Source organism: Lepidochelys kempii, chromosome 1, assembly GCF_965140285.1.
Source record: "Lepidochelys kempii isolate rLepKem1 chromosome 1, rLepKem1.hap1, whole genome shotgun sequence".
Lineage (NCBI taxonomy): Eukaryota > Metazoa > Chordata > Testudines > Cheloniidae > Lepidochelys > Lepidochelys kempii.
The window spans coordinates 200,898,117-200,916,384 of NC_136380.1; the positions used below are offsets into that span (position 1 = coordinate 200,898,117).

The 18,268-nt window shown below is 43.6% G+C and overlaps 1 pseudogene across 1 annotated transcript in view; it reads right to left on the minus strand.

Annotated features, from left to right (window-relative positions):
- LOC140896493 (kinetochore protein NDC80 homolog) overlaps window positions 1-18,108 on the minus strand; it is a 28,347-nt pseudogene extending 10,239 nt beyond the window's left edge. The window contains exons 1-11 of the transcript XR_013634518.1: window positions 17,324-18,108; window positions 16,221-16,301; window positions 15,521-15,647; window positions 14,436-14,613; window positions 11,370-11,471; window positions 8,769-8,856; window positions 7,149-7,244; window positions 5,982-6,088; window positions 4,960-5,104; window positions 3,695-3,900; window positions 856-1,008 (exon numbers count right to left, since the gene is read on the minus strand). The product of XR_013634518.1 is annotated as a kinetochore protein NDC80 homolog (transcript). The remainder of the gene's footprint in view (window positions 1-855; window positions 1,009-3,694; window positions 3,901-4,959; window positions 5,105-5,981; window positions 6,089-7,148; window positions 7,245-8,768; window positions 8,857-11,369; window positions 11,472-14,435; window positions 14,614-15,520; window positions 15,648-16,220; window positions 16,302-17,323) is intronic.
- Between the last annotated feature and the right edge of the window lie 160 nt (window positions 18,109-18,268).

An 18,268-nucleotide genomic window follows, 5' to 3' on the forward strand; every position in this document is an offset into this window, starting at 1 on the left:
CAGTTCCTCTGTTACCCCGGACTCCCCAAAATCTTTGCAATACTTCTGATGGGTGTGGGAAATTCATTTGAATTACATTACAGAAATGTATTACACAAAGTTCTGTATTAATGTGCCTCGTAAGGAATCTATTTGTCAAAAAAAAAAAAAATTTTTTTTTACCAGAAATTTTTTTGGGGGGAAAAGGAGTGTCTATATTGTTAGAGACCTACTTGCTGATGGGTATTTTGAAATAAATTTGAAACTGGCATGATTATATTGTGTTATTTTGACAAATAAAATATGCAGGATTTTAAAGTATGTGCAGAATTTTTACTTTTTTGGTGCAGAATTCCCCCCAGAGTAATTTTTGTTTCTAACAGCTATGTCTGTCCCTCCCTCTTTGATTCAAGAAATCTGGCTTGATATGCCTCCCACGCCCACCCTCCATTCTGTAGCAAAGAGAGATGAGTGAAACTTTTTCTTTGCATATATGTTCAACTAAAAAACGAACCAACCTGAAAATAAAAGCATTTTCGAAATGTCAATTAGAATAGACATCCAAATATTGAGTTTAACCTGAACGAAGTATTTTTGGTTTTTCGTTTTTAGGGTGGGGGGGGGATTCAGTTTCAGTTCAAGACACCCAATCCCCCCCCCCCCCGATTTTTCCGGTTGGACACAAAACTGGAAAAAAAAATCGATTATTCACTCAGCTCCATTAGCAACATCCCACACAGGCTAGACTGTACTGCAGCTATAGTAGGGATGTTCAAGGACGACGTTCCTTGTGTATTTCCTAACATTTTACAGCTGAAACACAGACTGTTCCCATACAAATGTTCCAAACAAAAGCCGTTGTTAAAGCACACCTACGTTGATCTGCCTTCTGTATTTGGAGAGAGAATGGGGTCCATCCTCCGGGCTAAACTTAATCTCAAAATCGTGGCCTCTGGAATTGTCCATGCCTGCTGGGACTAGCTTCAGCTTCCGAGCCAGTTTGTGATAATCATCCAGCTGTGCTTCAATCTGGGAAATATGTGGAGCTGGAAGGATGGTAAGAGAGAAAGACACTGAATAGAAAAGGTCAAAACATGGCTACTGCTAACTTTCCATGATGGATCACTATTGTTGCCACCTCTAAGAGGGTACCACTGCCAGGTAAGGCTTCATAGATGCACAGACATTTTGAGACCTCAGAAAAAATCTTTAAAATATTAGTCAGCACTGGAAGCTTTTGAGCGAGATGACCATTTCTGCTATTTATGGAGCAGTTTTTCGGCCATCAATCTCAAGGCACTTTACAAAGGAGGGTCAGTATCATTATCCCAATTTCAAAGATGGGAAAACCAGGGCACAGAGATGTGATGTGATTTGAAGCTCAATGGCCTATACAGATAGACTTGAGCAGTTTTTAGCTGTCCATTCCTTTCTGAGTAGTTGTATTTTCCTCTCCTGGATGCTTCATAAATGCCTGCTCCACCTATCCCTTGAATATTCAAGGAAGATTAGCTAGTGTGTATCCTTGGAAGCTGCCTGTAAAGAGGACAGATGAGATTGTGGAAAAGCATGAGAATGGGAGTGCAGAGATCTGGGCTCTGTTCTCTGCTCTGCCACAGATTCCCTTGTGAACACGGGCAAGAAACACTTCACCCCCTCATGTCTCAGATTGCCGCTCTGTAAAATTGGACTTGTGTAAAGAAATGTAAGATCTTTGGCTGGGAAGAGTATTACAAGTGATAAATAAATTAAGAATACATTCGAGCGACCCAGCCTTACAAATGCAAAGACTGTCAAAGGTACTTATATGGCCCGCATCACCATAGTAGTTGAGTCTCACATTCTGAGGCATTTATTCTCACAACACCCCTGTGAGAGAGGACAGGGCTGTTGTCCCATATTACAGATGGGGAACTGAAGCAGAGGCTAAGTGACTTGCCCAAGGACACTCAGGATGTCTGGAAGGGCAGAAAATAGAACCCGTGTCTCCTGACTCTCAAGCTGACACCTTAACCATAATTGGGCCATCCTTCCTCTCTTGCCTGTGGTTTTAGTCACTGACACAGCTTGGTAAACTTTATGAAGAACAAGGGCCTGCTTCTAAATGGGGCATCTCACTATAGCAGTGGGCATGGGAAAGAGGAGAAGAGTGTTGAGTCTGTACAGTCCATGGGACAGGGCATCAGACTGGGACTGAGTCACTAAGCCAGCTGGTTTAAGTCAGCATAGCTGTATTGAAGTCAAAGAAGTTACACTAGTTTACACCAGCAGAGGATCTGGCCCCTTGGTTTAATTCCTAGTTCTGCCACTAAATTACTGTGTCTTGAGCAGGTAATGGAATCGCTGTGTGCCTCAGTTTTGTCATCTGTAAAATGGGGATAATTATGTTCAGGCTCTTCAGACTATTTCAAGCTCCTTAGCTATCTCTGCAACTACAGTTGAAAGCAATACACATGCCTGTTGTGGCCTCTCGGGGTCTGGATATCCAATAATTCAAATGGGCATTGAATCAGGCCTTGGCTGCTGATGCACAAACAAGTACATGAAAAAATTCCAGGCCTACTGGAAGCAAGAGCAAAATTGTAAATTATTTTTAATCTGTTAGAGTCATTCATAGAATCATAGAATATCAGGGTTGGAAGGGACCTCAGGAGGTCATCTAGTCCAACCCCCTGCTCAAAAGCAGGACCAATCCCCAATTAAATCATCCCAGCCAGGGCTTTGTCAAGCCTGACCTTAAAAAATTCTAAGGAAGGAGATTCCACCACCTCCCTAGGCAACGCATTCCAGTGTTTCACCACCCTCCTAGTGAAAACGTTTTTCCTAATATCCAACCTAAACCTCCCCCACTGCAACTTGAGACCATTACTCCTTGTCCTGTCCTCTTCTACCACTGAGAATAGTCTAGAACCATCCTCTCTGGAACCACCTCTCAGGTAGTTGAAAGCAGCTATTAAATCCCCCCTCATTCTTCTCCTCCACAGACTAAACAATCCCAGTTCCCTCAGCCTCTCCTCATAACTCATGTGTTCCAGACCCCTAATCATTTTTGTTGCCCTTCGCTGGACTCTTTCCAATATATCCCCATCCTTCTTGTAGCGTGGGGCCCAAAACTGGACACAGTACTCCAGATGAGGCCTCACCAATGTCGAATAGAGGGGGACGATCACGTCCCTCGATCTGCTCGCTATGCCCCTACTTATATATCCCAAAATGCCATTGGCCTTCTTGGCAACAAGGGCACACTGCTGGCTCATATCCAGCTTCTCGTCCACTGTCACCCCTAGGTCCTTTTCCGCAGAACTGCTGCCTAGCCATTCGGTCCCTAGTCTGTAGCTGTGCATTGGGTTCTTCCGTCCTAAGTGCAGGACCCTGCACTTATCCTTATTGAACTTCATCAGATTTCTTTTGGCCCAATCCTCCAATTTGTCTAGGTCCCTCTGTATCCTATCCCTGCCCTCCAGCGTATTTACCACTCCTCCCAGTTTAGTATCATCCGCAAATTTGCTGAGAGTGCAATCCACACCATCCTCTAGATCATTTATGAAGATATTGAACAAAAATTCATCTTGCCCTGGTTTAGTTTCATTAGAAAAATACTTGACAGCAACCTCTTAAGTTCCCAACTTTCTCTCTCTTGTATTTTGACCCTTAATATCAAAACTGCAAAGTTGCCAGATTGCCTGTCCCAGTTCCCAGTAATGGTTTCACTCACCGACTCTTTGCCTCTTGCATATTTTAGCTCCTCAGCCCATAGCTGCTGCCGCTCCGTCTCTAGCTCCTTGGTAAGCTTGTTGATAGTTTGCTGAAGCTCATCTTTCTCATGGTTTATTCTCTGGATGTCTACAGCTGCGTACAGCTGATTATCAACAGTGTGCTGCAGCCGGGCATTTTCCTGCTTCATCATTTCAACTTCCAATTCTGTAATCAACAACAAAAAGAAGAGGAGCTAGAGATCTCTGGACATTTGCTAAAGGTCACAGTGTCGCCACCCCTGTTTTTCCAGTATAAACACCCCATTCATCAGTGAGGTGTACTCCTAGCAGTAATACAAATGTGTACTGCTTCCATCTTTAAAGTTCTCTACAAACTTAAGCCTCACAGCACTTGTGAGTAGGTTAACATGGGATCTCCACTTCAGGCTCTACATCAGGGGGTTCAAACTGGGCGTCTGGACGCCTCAGGAGTCATGAGGTTATTACATGGGGGGGTCGCAAGCTGTCAGCCTCCACCCCAAACCCCGCTTTGCCTCCAGCATTATTACGTATTTAACACCATTATAAAAGTGTTTTTAATTTATCGGGGGGAGGGGTCGCACTCAGAGGCTTGCTATGTGAAAGGGTTCACCAGCACAAAAGTTTGAGAACCACTGCTCTACGTGCACATTTCAGAGGGCTATGTCCCTTCTCCCCCAGCGGTGCTGCTTTGTTCTAAATCAGTGAGATCGACTCAGAACTACTGTTTTTTAAATGGAAGGATTTCAACTTAGGCAGGTTGTGCTTTCACTATTCAGGGCTGAGGGATTTTCCTTTAATTTGAGGCAAGAAAGCTTTGGTGCAAGATCGGTCTCTTCCCATAGTTCAGTGAGGGAAGGCAGCAAAGGAGACCAACTGTAAGGAAGCTGGTCCAAGAGGGCAGAGTCAACCCCCGAATCTTGTCATCTCCCACACTCGACAGCCGGACAACTTACATGTTTCTGCCTCAAAAGACAATTCTTCTCCCCCTAGAAATCAAGGCCATGGCTTTTAAAGATGCATCCAGCACCTCCTGGTCCAGGAAGCACCTATCCCTGTATGTACGGCCCCACTGTTTTCCCAGAAAGTACAAGATTACTAGCCAAGTAAAATCTGCTTTAGTACAAATTCATCCATGGAGTAAGTGTATGTCCGTTTCAGAGCCTTCAATCTTCAGTACTAGCCAACAAAGGAAGTGATGATGCATCATCATCATCAATCATCTCTGATGCAGCTTCCTTCTCACCTGATGCCTCACACGCCTCAGTGAGGCTATGTAGTTTCTGATCCAGGACAGCTGAATGAGATTCCAGATTGGTCATGTAAGCCTGATATTTTTCAACATCAGCTTGCAGCGAAGCTTTCAGCTTCCTCAGCATTTCTAGACGATCCTTTGAGGAGAAAGAAGAGTGTTAATAACCTAACTGGTATTTAGAAGAATCAGCCCTGCTTTACTGTGGTTATTGGAAACATTAGTAGCTCAATGATAGATTTTCGGCTGCATCTTTTCTTGAATCAGCTGCTACCAAGGCAGATAATTTTCCTTGCAAGCCTAAATGGTGGTGAACCCTGCCATTCTGTCTATCCCTGTACAATCCTTACCCCAAAAGTCTCTTCCCTCCTTTATCTTATTTGGGTCAAATTTTCAGTCTCAGACTACGAGATATAGTTATTCCCAGCCTGATAAATTAGCTCTTGGGAGTTAACAATTTTAAATTTTATCATTACAACGCCAGCTAAATTGAAACATTAAGAAATTAAAACCTACAGGAGGAAATAAGGTCAGAGGTGAGGCTGTCATGCATCTCAGGAGTCTAATAATGCTTGAGTCTCATGTACCAGATGCACTGCAGTAATAAGTCACAGCTCTGTAAGGACAGAGAGACGCTTCAACTCAGATTTTTCTTGCATTTAGAGCTTTAAATGAGACCCTCAGTATTAATTTCATATCCAGCTTTTAGTTTAAAAAAATAAGCAAGATTCTACTATGAGAGCCTGAGACACTGGACTTGACTCTTCCACCAGCTGGGGCCAGGAGTTCTGAGTGTCCCAGATGATACCTATAGCTCTGGAGATCGTTTCCTTTGTAGCACCTCAGCCCCCTTCCTATCACCTTAGGAAGCAGAATTTCAGATACCCCCGATTCAGCTGCCCCCACCACTTGCTCAGTATGTACACATTACTGGTGAGATTACAGCACCTGGAACCCCAATAAGGGAAGACCCAGCTTTGATATAGTTGAAAGAAGTAGAAAGATGGTTTACTAACTGGCTCGCTTTCCTTCTCTCTCTCTAGCCTTGCAATCTCTTCATTCAACCTTTTGTTCTCTGCTTCTAAGGTCTTCACTTTGGAATGGTCTACTTTAAACACTTTGTCTGCAAGAAACCACACTGGGTTTGAATAACCCTAGAGCCTCGATAGTCATACCAGACAACAGTGCCGCAATACTGTAGCACAGTGGTTCTCACGCTTCGCTGCACCACCACCACCCCCTTCTGACAACAAAAGTTACTACATGGCCCTACATAGGAGGAGGCCGGAGCCCAAGCCCCACAGCCCCAGGCATGGGGGGGAGGAGGGGCCAGAGCCCTGCTACCCCAGACTCAAGCCCTCGGGCTTCAGCATCAGACCTGGGCCCCAGTGAGTCTAATGCTGGCCCTGGCAACCCCACTAAAATGGGGTTGTGACCCACTTTAGGGTCCTGACCCACAGATTGAGAACTGCTGCCGGGCACTTTAGAAATGCTTAAAGGCAGATGGTATGCAATAACAAGAGATGACACTGCCAACAGGAGAAGCCCTGTCTTGGGAACGAAACAGTCTGAAGAGGAAAATGGAAGTCAAAGTGATTTGCAAGGAGAAACCACACCAAAACAGATTCACTCTTAAAAATGAGCACCTTGCAATGTCCTATGAGCAGGCAGATGAGCTGCTGCTATTTCTTTGAGAGGGTGTGGAATCCTGATCCAATATCAAATCAGCTATTTTTAATCAACAGATGGTGAGCTGAGGAGGTATATGCCAAAAGTGACAGGTGATTTTGAGAGCCCACCTTGAGAGGCTATAAAGGAGCCTGGTGTACGGAAAGTGTTGAGCACCCACCCTGTGAAAGTCAGGCCCCTTTAAGGCACCTCCAGGTGGGCAACCACAAATTGAGGCACCAAGTCTCTTTGCACTTCTGAAAATGATGGCCATAGTAAAGACACTTCGACCCTCACTTTTAAACATCAACATTTTCCTAAATAAGATATCTAAATATGAATGTGAGTGCTTAACTCTAAGCACTCAATCCATAGGTAGGCAACACCATTTGAAAAATGCTGATGTTGGCCTTACTATAACCCCTGTAAGGAAGGCAATAAGTGTGACAAGGCCCAGAATTCTACTAGCCTGCATGTGGTTCCTTGCAATAGCAAATTCAGATGGCCACCCTTACTTAGTTTTGCCTGTAGTTCTGCATCCATCTCTTCAAAAGCATCTCCTCCATTCATGAAATGATCATAACACTTTTCAGTGTACTCCATAAGTAGCTGAAAAACAAACAATGTGGTTTTTAGAGCCTTTTAAAAACCCATTAAGCAAGCTTGACATACAAAGCCATGGGGCAAACCAACACCTTAGTTAAATATTATTAAAATGGACATACAAGGTCACAAGTTCTATTTTAAAGCTTGAGCTTAATGACAGCCCACACAAACCACCCTTTTAAATCTAAGAAGGTGCTTTAGGGCAAATCCCCAGTTAGAAGATTGGGTTATTTTTGTTGATTTAAAAAGCAGCTTTCACTTCGGGATCTTTTTGTTTCCTGGCCTGGGTGTCCACTTGCTCGTTGCAGGCTGTGACTTGGGTTTCTCTAGGCCTGACGTCAGGCCCAGAGCTAACCAGAACTGCATGGGCAGCATGCCAGGTGCCAACGTGAGAAACTGACACAGATATGTGAAAATCCCCTTCTGGCCCTGACCAAAAAGGAATCAGACTGAGACCCCACAGAGCAAGAAGCTGATTTTATTTGAGGTGGGAAAGGTATTCCCAAATCCGTAACTTGCCATGTGATTTACGGGTGGGCAGAGAGGAGCAGTTAAACAGCCAGCTGTCCTCTGGGCTGCAAGCTCTGAAAATAGCTGCTCCTATTTTTGAGAAGCCAAGCAACTGGCCACTGGGGTACAGGGAAAAAGCCTTTGACTTGCATGTGTGGTCCCAAAGTGGGACCCCTACCAGCAACTGGCCACTTCCCCTTGCCAATTCAGCCCAGTGGCATAAGCAGTATGTTCCCTTCATCTACTCCCACTGCTTCTGTGGGAAGAGCAGCATGTGCTGACAGTGTTAGGAAAAAGAGATGGCTTCAGGCAACGGTCCAAGCTATCAGCCACTTGGTAGGGGAAATGGGGGGGGGGGGGAAATCGAAGGATGGCAGATCTATTCCTCTCCTTCAGCACTGTATTATAAAGGTACAACTGATAAATGCAAACTTGTCTGTCTAAAATGATTTGTCTTTTTAAGAGAGAGCACTTCTCATCCATACATCTCAATGTATTTTACAGGGGTAGATCAGTGTCGTGCTCATTTTACACAGGGGAAAACAAAGCTAAAATAAATTGCCCACGGTCACATAGTAAGTCAGTAGCAGAGTCAAGAACTGAGTCGATTCTGATCACCGTTCACTTCCCCCCATCCCGTGCATTATCCACCAGACCAAATTGCCTCCCAAAGCATGCTAGAAAACAAGGCTGTCCTTTTCTCCCTTCCCTTCTGTAATTAATCCAATAGCCAGCTAAATCCCATGCCAGTTGTAAACCGCAGGTATCTAACTCATTATAGAAAGCAGTGCGGTTTTTTAATTATTATTTTAACAACAGTTCTTACATTTACATTCTGTCCACCTCTTTTGGAAGAGCACTGAGAACCATACACACTTGAGTATGAACAGAAAAAGGGCTGATCAAAATCCAAATTAAAAAACCCCATACCAAAATGGGAATACATTTACTTCATTCGCTACTTTTCCTGACAGTGTAGTGAACATTGTCTGATGAACAATTAATGTAGTACAAATCCTTATTAACTACAATTTCATCTTTAGCCTCTCCTGACCAACACTGAGTATCGACAAGCACATCTGAGTTATCTCTCATGACACTGTAGATCTAAAAAGGGACAGAGTAAACCTCACAAATTAGAAATGCACAGTGTTCACTGGAGATCCTTATTTGATATCACCCGTCACTAGCCTCCATATCAGAGTCATATTTGTATTAATAAAACAATGTAAGAAGGCAGAGCTAGCCCCATCGGGGTGGGTTGCACACTCTTGGAGCTCTCTGTTTCTTTGGTGTGGAAGCCTCCTTTTATCTCTAAACAAAAAGCTAAACCCCTGGTACTACAGCAAAATGCTGAAAAAAGGAATCTTGGTCCGACAGGGGCTCATAAGGACTAGTGGGAGAGGGAGGTGCAGGGCCACATGGTGATGGGGTGCAGAGCTACACAGGACCAGGGGGAATGGCTGTGTGGGGGCACAGAGACACATGAGGATTGGGGAGTGGGGACAGGGACACACAGGGACAGAGGGAGTGGGTACAGAGCAACATGGGGATGGGGGAGTGGTTGTCTGAGTACGGGTGGAGAGACGTGGACAGGAAGTGCAAGGACACATGGGGATGCAGGAACATATTGGGACAGGGGCAGATGTGCCTGACTGAATGGGAGAGGCTACAGGTCTGCCAGGGTCTGCATGGGAATGTTCCCTAGCAATCCCTCCCCGCCACCCCCCAAAAAACCCCCTGTTCTGTACTTTTCCCACCCTCCAAGTTGACACCTAGGCTCCTTCCCAGCAATTACTTCCCTCTCCCTCACCTCCTCCATTCCCCCTGACTCCCTCAAGCCTTTGCACTGCTTCTGAGGGGTGTGGGAAATACTGTTCTGTATTGTAGTTTAAAGGAATTCTTACTCAATTCTGTATTAATATGCCTAGTAAGGAATCTATTTCTCAAAAAACATTTCCTGAATCTTTTTTGTTGTCTGTATTGTTACACACCTACTTGCTGACTGGTATTTTGAAATAAATGACCAAAAATAATTGAAATTGGTGAGATTATGTTGTTATTTATTTTAAAACATGCACAGATTTTTAAAATTTTTTGTTGCAGAATTCCCCCAGGAGTAAAAAAAGTCTCCTTCAGCAAAATTACATGGGAAATGTTGCTCGGTTAACACAGTAACTTGGTCCAAGTGAGCCCCTGACTTTACGGAATAGCGTTACATCTGTTGATGGAGCACTGGAATCTGTGTTAGTAGATGGTTGGCTGTGACACAGTGGCAGTAGGAACGATGGAAAGAATGGACGAAAAACCCAGGATTAATGGGAGTGGTACAACATTCTGCTCAGAGCAGCCTGTTAAATTGTCAAAGGGGAAGAGTTCTCTTCACTAAGTGTCAGTATATATAGTCTGTGACTTTTACAGTGAAACACAAGCCCCTGCACACCACCTAGATAACTGACACATACATCGGAACTAACATAACTGATGTGGTCAAAAAAGATTCATACTGCAGGGATCATACCCCATTCTCTTCAATCTGTTAATGGCAATACATCTCAAAGAGACAAACGCTTTAATGGCATAGCAGATTCTGAGGAAACACTATGAAAATCATGGGAGGATCTCAAAGGGAGGAAAGAGAAAACATATTTTGAGGATAAGCGTAAAGCACTGCAGCTTGACACAAAGTAGTCAACAGGGCAGGTGTACCTTAAATACACCAGGAAGTCCTATGAATAAAATAGCAAACACCACACTGCAAGATTTTGTACAAGAAATGGGTTACTGTTCCCCCGCCCCCTGACATGTGCCCAGCTGGGTATCACCACTTGTAAAGATTGCCAATAAAAAGGAATTTTCTAGAGGAAGACAGAAAGAAGTTGATCGACTGTGGCTAAGGTAAGAGGCAGTTACTATAAAAAAAGCCACTTTTCCTCCAACAGATGCAGAGACATTATCTCAGCAGCCTTGCCTGCTTATATCTGCAGTCAAAAAGCCAGACAGCTTCTGAATCTAAGATATTGCTGTAGGGCCCTAAGGCTGTATGAAGACAATTCTGGATCTTGGAGGATTATAGTTTTAAAACTTCAGTTCATTTCTATCAGAATTTAATGTAGACTGTTTTCTCTTGTTTATTCTTTCCTCTTACACACCGTAGGTACTGTTATTTGTAATAGTTACTACTTTTCATTTCTCTAGCATCTTCCCTTTGAGGATTTCCAGCCACTTTAAAGAAGATAATGAATATATACTCACAACCCAGCCGTGCAGTAGGGAAATATTACTGGTCCCATTTTACAAAAGGGAAAACTGGGGTATAGGGATTAGGTGTCAGATTTTTAAAGGCAGTTAGGCACTTTTGAAAATCCAACTAGATGCATCTACCTGTTAGGTACATAAAACCCATCAATTTCAATGGGAGTTAGGTTCCCACCTCGCTCAGGTGCTCTTTGAAAATCTCACTACTAGGTGGCTCTCTGCATCTTCAGGCACCTAAATACTTTTGAAACTCTGGCCTTAACTAGTCCAAAGTCAACGGCAGAGCCTGCAACAGAACCCATATCTCCCTGCTCAGCTCAGATCCACTGGATCACAGCTGACCTCCCTTTTTGTCACCATACCTTGATGCAGTCTATTAACCACACTAGTGCAGCGGCAACCTGAGGCCAGACATGCAGTGCACCCACGGTGTACATGGAGCTTTTTGGCCATGGAAAGGGATACTTACAAGGAAAGAAGAGTTAGAGCAGTTTCCAATTACCTGAGCAGGATTGTAATCAGCAGAGAATTAAAAGACATCTCCCTGCCAAATAGATTTGATTTATTGGACACACACAGACTTCTGCCTATTTTTCTGATGAATGTTCACTATTGTTAACACTACAGATCATGAACTGATTTTATTCCTTTTATATGCATCAACTGATTCTGTCAGCTAAGGTCAAATTGCAGTATCTTTGCCACTTGTAAAGAAGTTAAAAAAAAAAAAAAAAGCACAACTCAGTTTTTGGATACCAGATGGGGTTTGTGGCACCGGCAATTAGAAAAATACCTTTAAGTTGTAAATTGAGTACTGTGACACCCTGGCACCCCAATATTCACCACTGTCATGCAATTAGGATATGTTTTGTACAAAGTATGCCTTTGAGATATTCTAAAAGTCTTGATCTGCTAGACATTAATATCTCGTTGGATTGTATCTGCTATTGTCGTATGTGAAATTATGAAATTTGGCTACGTATGTGTTATTGAATCATGTTATGAGGTTGAAAACACCCACAAGCAGCCTTTAGGCCTTTTTCCTGTTGTACCTGAAAAAATGGCTTATTAAGAAAATGCACACAAGCACAAGTATTACCCCAGGAACTGCGTACAATAGAAACCTCAGAGAGAGCACTACACAATGGGAAATGTTTGACCCACGTCACAGCAAAAGAGCTTTCCAGCAAGTGGGAGGAAGATATATAGAGGGAAAATGACATCATGATTGTACCTCACTCTCCCTACAACACCACACCTGGAAACACCTGAGGGGCAATGACTGAACTGTGGGAAGTGATGGTCCCAGGCTAGATGGATTTTAGCCTGTGTATGAAAACCTGGGAAAGCCAAGGCAGCTTGTGCCTTAAGAATCTGCCAGCCTGTTTATCACTCAGGGTGAGAATTTGCTAATTCATGTCCTACTTATCTAGTGTGTTAAGCTCAGTTTGCAGTTTTTGTTTATTTACAAAGGTAATCTACTTTGATCTATTTTCTCTCTCTTATAATCTTTTTTGTATTTAATAAACTTGTTTTTTGTTTTCTCTAAAGCCAGTATGTGGAAATTATAACTTGGGGCAGAAAGCTGTTGCATCTCTCTCTCCACATTGAGGGAGTGGAGAATTTTATGACCTTATGCTTTGCAGTTCCCTGTGCAGTGCAAGACGGTATAATTTTGGGTTTACACTCCAGAGGGGGGCCATGCCTTACCAACTAGGAGGTGCCTTAACTGAGCCTTCCAATGCAGTGCTGATCTCAGCATGTGTGTGTGAAGCTGCAGCTGGGTGTGTCCCTATCTGTGTGTATGCTGGTGAAAGAGCAAGCTTGGAGAGCTTGGCAACTTATCACATAACCACAGTGTAAAAGGGAACCCAGGCTGGCGGGTTAGGCAGGCTCAATAGTCCCACAGTTCCAAGTGGCACCCGGGGGTGGGCGGGGGGAAGCGAAGAGGCGGAAACCAGTCACAAGTACAACTTATCTGGAATCACTGAGAAATGACAAAACCCACTGTGTCATTTCAAAGGGATTTCATCAGTTCTGGAAGAAATCCACAGTGGGATTAGTCAGGCATAGGTACATTACTTGAGTTTCCCTTTTCAGTTTAGATCCGAGGCACTGACTGTGTGAAACATCAAATCTACTGCTCAAAGTATTTCCCTGCAATATCAGAAACCCAAACATCACAGCGTTTTGCTAGTGCATGGGAACCAGAAAGTAAAATAGAGCCAGCTAGTTTCACTGTATATGATAAAGGAAGGGCAAAACGTAGAACAGAAGTGGTGAAAGTAAGTTATTTTGGCTTTCACAGTTTTGGCATTACTAGTAATAAAGATGGACTAAAGCACAACAAATTATTGAGCTCAATACAGGAGTAGCTGGGTGAAATTCTATCACTTGTGTTACACAGGAGGTTGGACTAGATGATCTAATGGTTCTTTCTGGCCTTAAAAACTATGATTCTGTAACTCTGAAGTCATACAGGGAAACAAATGATTTAAGCTAGGATATTTAGCCTAAAGATGCCCTTGTACCAGCTTCAAGCATTTTCCAGTGTCTCTTGAACACTGCAACCTACCAGTAGCTAGAACCTACACTGGCAAATTGAGCCAATTCACAAAAAGAAAAGGAGTACTTGTGGCACCTGAGAGACTAACCAATTTATCTGAGCATGAGCTTTCGTGAGCTACAGCTCATTTCATCGGATGCATACTGTGGAAACTGCAGAAGACATTATATACACAGAGACCATGAAACAATACCTCCTCCCACCCCACTGTCCTGCTGGTAATAGCTTATCTAAAGTGATCATCAAGTTGGGCCATTTCCAGCACAAATCCAGGTTTTCTCACTCCCCCACCCCCCCTCCAAAAACCACACACACAAACTCACTCTCCTGCTGGTAATAGCTCATCCGAAGTGACCACTCTCCCTACAATGTGCATGATAATTAAGGTGGGCCATTTCCAGCACAAATCCAGGTTTTCTTACACCCCCCCCCCCACCCAAACTCACTCTCCTGCCAATTCAAACGCTTAAAGGGGGAGAAAAATGTTGAGGTTGAAACACTAGAGGACAGCAGAATATCCCCAAGGGAACACAAAGTAAAAAACAACCAGAGGCTGAGTGGAGTCAGACAGTCATGGAGTCTGAGAGCTGCAGTGACCGGGTGGCAATGCCTTCACTGAAAGGAATTGGCACCTTGTATACCAAAAGGGCACCTGGGTCCCATTGCAGGGCTTGACACAAGAACCACTGCCTTGTTCACACACCAGAGCCTGGATTCAACAGTGGGGACCTTCAGAAAAAGATAAAGTGTTATCAATGTTATGTTGTTTTCAGAATTTTTTTTAATCCGGATCTTTATCTTGACTCTGTCCCTTTGAACATAAGGGTGCCCACTTTATACAATCTCTGATCAGCTCTGGTACATACCCAAGTTCTTTAAAGACTTTTGGGATCTCCTCTTCAATTTTAGAATCAGGAAGTTCATAAGAAGGGCACAAAAAAAACATATATAAAAGCAAAAATCCTGCAAAAGTCCTTAGTAGATGGAGTTTGGAGAGATTTCACAGACACATTCTGGGCATAGCCATTCTCCACAAGAAACTAAGAAAGGCAACAGACACAAAGATTAATAGACACTCCTAATCAGATCTTGACAAAGGTGAGGTCAATGTCTGCATTTATCTTGAGGAACATTACATTTTCATTGCTACTAATAGAAGTCAATATACATACACTGATCAATACATTCTGAATGGGTATTTTCAATTTAAAACAAAGAACTCTCCCTCATTACAGCCACACATTTCTGGAAGACTAACATTCAGAGGGGGAGATAGAGAGGCTCAGAAAAAAATATATTCATGTCTGATGAGCCAGTGAATAAGCTGAGATTTGTATATGCTCTCTGTTAAATCTACAACAATGATAATCGTAGCAGAAGGTAAACAACTCATTGAAAAAGTGACTGATTGAACAGATGTTCCTTGTGCCAGCACTTCTGATGGCTCAACAGAATCCGCAATAACTAAATTTTCAGTTAAAAACAAAACACTAAATCAAATGGCATTATTCTTGCCCTTCTAGATGCTAATCTTCCAAATATGACCCAATCCCATGCTGCTTTACTAAGATGCAGGAGAGAGATGCAAACTGGCCCTATTCATCTCTACACAGTGTTAATTCTCAAGTCTAATTAGGGCAATTTTAATATCAACTGCTCACTGCTCATTTTAGCAGAAAAACTCAGCTATTTTGGGATTGCGGGCATAACCTGATTAGAGCACCACCACTTTTCTCCCCAATCTGAAACCTGCTTATCATAGTTTCTCCACACAATCACAAGCTATCTCAGTTTTATCTTCTGTGTATCACATGTACAATCCTAATGCTGTAACAGAACCAAATCTATTGCCAAAGAGAGCATCCCATGTTCGCATTTAGAGTACAACATTGTTATGAGCAGATGCAGCAGATATTGGTGACACAGTGGGTGGGAACCCAGGTATACCTCACAGAGCTGTCAGATGCACTGCTGGATGTAAGTCTTGTCATGAAGTGGCCTGAGATCCTTTAACTTTTCTGTACCAGCAAAAAAGCCCCATGGAGTATTTCGCAATGCTCCAGAACCACTTGTCCTGAAACCAAACAGAGACGGTTAAATTGCTTTGGATCACGCGCTGTGGGCTTTTAGCATTTACAGAATACCCAGAATCACACTGGATAGGATATCCAAAGTGTACAAGAACTATAAAATCCTCATGCTTCAAAGCATAAACCAAACATCTAATGAAGGCAGTTAAGAAAAAAAAACTGCCCCACAGGCAGGTTATTCCACAACTGTCCAATTACAGGGATTCATACATGCTTCAGAGGAATATCTGACCTGCTACAGTGATCTCATACAGGATAGCAATCTTCCTATGCACTTACATTGTTCTCATTAACATAGCATTTGTGCACAATTCCTATGTGCCTACTCTCTAATCTAATGAAAGAAACAATCAAACAGAAAAAAAAAAAAGAGCCGGGGGGGGGGGGAATCAAATATTTTAGGTCTTCTTTATACATCAAAATAGCAAAAAAGGACACATCTCTATTTCCTCCCCTGCCCCCTTTGCAAGCCACTTTTAAAGCCTAGAGTTTTAATTATTCATTATTTTATATTGGAAATATTGAGTGAAACAAGTCAGGAGGCATTGTAACAGTACCTTCTCACAGAGAAGTTGATTTTTCCGTCAGAGCCGTCAGAGCCACCAGTGTACTTAGATATGTTCAGCTTCGATCGTTCTCTAGAGAAAAGATCACAAAACATTACACTGTCATTTAAAGCATTATGAGGGTGCTGCCAGTAGTTTCACAACTATTGTTACACAACCCAAGATTATTAGGAATCTATTTTAATTGTATTTCTGTATTTTTTTAAAAAAATTGATTACTTACACAATGCTGTCAAAAGCACAGTTTCACCACTTCCCCAGTGAAGTCAGTCTTCTCACTTTGTGTGGGTCTTTTACACAGTAACAATGGAAAGAAAAAAACACTGAAAAATAAAAAAGTGTGACATAACTCCCCCCCACCCTCCAAAATAGGCAAATGGATTGATTAGATGGCAGGTGTCATAATAGTTATTTTAACTCATTTTAATTGACAATTTACTAGATTTCAAGTAGACATTGTCCCTTTAAAGGACTTTTAAAAAGCTTTCATATTGAAAATTCTAATGTGGAGTTGATAATACATTGTAAACTATTTTTGCTATTTTTAAATGGACAGTGTTCTGTTAAGTCAAGTCACTGTGGTGTTCTTGTTTCCATAAACCTGCCTACACAAGCGAAATTTACAGGAGGTACTACCAATGCCACCTCTCTGAAATGATGTTAGCCTTAGGCCAGGTCTACACTATAAATTTACATCAGTATCACTAGGTCAGTGGTTCTCAAACTTTTTTACTGGTGACCCCCTTTCACATAGCAAGCCTCTGAGACTGCGACCCCCCTTATAAATTAAAAACACATTTTTATATATTTAACACCATTATAAATGCTGGAGGAAAAGTGGGGTTTGAGCTGGAGGCTGACAGCTCGTGACCCCCCCCAGGTAATAACCTTGCAACCCCCTGAGGGGTCCCGACCCCCAGTTTGAGAACCCCTGCACTAGGTCACTCAGAGATGTATTTAGAGGTGAACTAGACATCCAGGTGCCCTTTACCATAACAGTGAATCTCTTCACACCAAGTCCACAACAAATGACCACAACCCTCCTCCTCTCAGTTACATCAGCATAAGTGTGCTTAGAGATCAGCAGCACATACGTTGCTTGAGGTGTGTATAGACCGGCTCTGCTTGCATCCTGAACTCTAACGGGCAGCAGGGAGGCCCGGCCAGTGCTACCGCTGGAAGATGAGCTCTGTTTCATCTTGTTTAAGTTGCAAGACAAAGGCCTGTCAGCCAAAAAATGCAGAAAACAAAAATGGGAAATATTGATCTTACAGGTCAGACAGAACAGCTATTGGAGAACCCAGCTAGAGCAAGAAGCCAGACCAGAAATGGGGGAAGGAGCAGCTCGGAGGATACTAAACAAGTCCCTCATATTAATGGGTCTCAGACAGACTCTTTTCTCAATTTGGCTCATGCGAATGACTTCCCTGACTGGGCCCAGTTTTGCTTTAATTCGTTTAAAATTTTACAGCCTCCCTGACACAGAAACATGTCCCATCACGTCCACCTACTCCCCCTTTAAATCAAGCCCCAAAACATCTCACATCCCTGGGCCCTTTCCTCTAATACAGGCAGAATCCACGTGTAAAAGGTCTAAGGGGGCTGCAGGGGACCACCCCTGAAGCCAGACCCCGCTCAGTCCCCTGTCACCAGGCAGAGAAGAAAAGTTCTTCTGGTTCCCTCCAGGCCTCAGCAGGTGCCTGCCCCTCCTACCACCCAGCTCCCAGCAAAGCGCACCAGCCACAGCACCCCGCCCCGCAGGCACAGGCAGGCACCCCCACCCGGGTGATAGCGCCCCTGAAAACAAAGGGCCCAGCCCCAGGCGGGCGGGTCTCCGGCGGTAGCGCTCAGCCCCCAGCACAGGATGGGACAGGAGCCAGCGCACCCTGCAATCGCCTCAGTGAGCCTCGAGGGGCCGCGTTCAGAGTGGGGTCCCCGGCTAAAGGAAAGCTCCCGGGAATCGAACCCGCGCCCCGGCTGAAAGGCTGCGCCCGCGGGAGCCCCTGAGCGGGGCGGCTCCCGCCCCAGAGCTGCTGGTG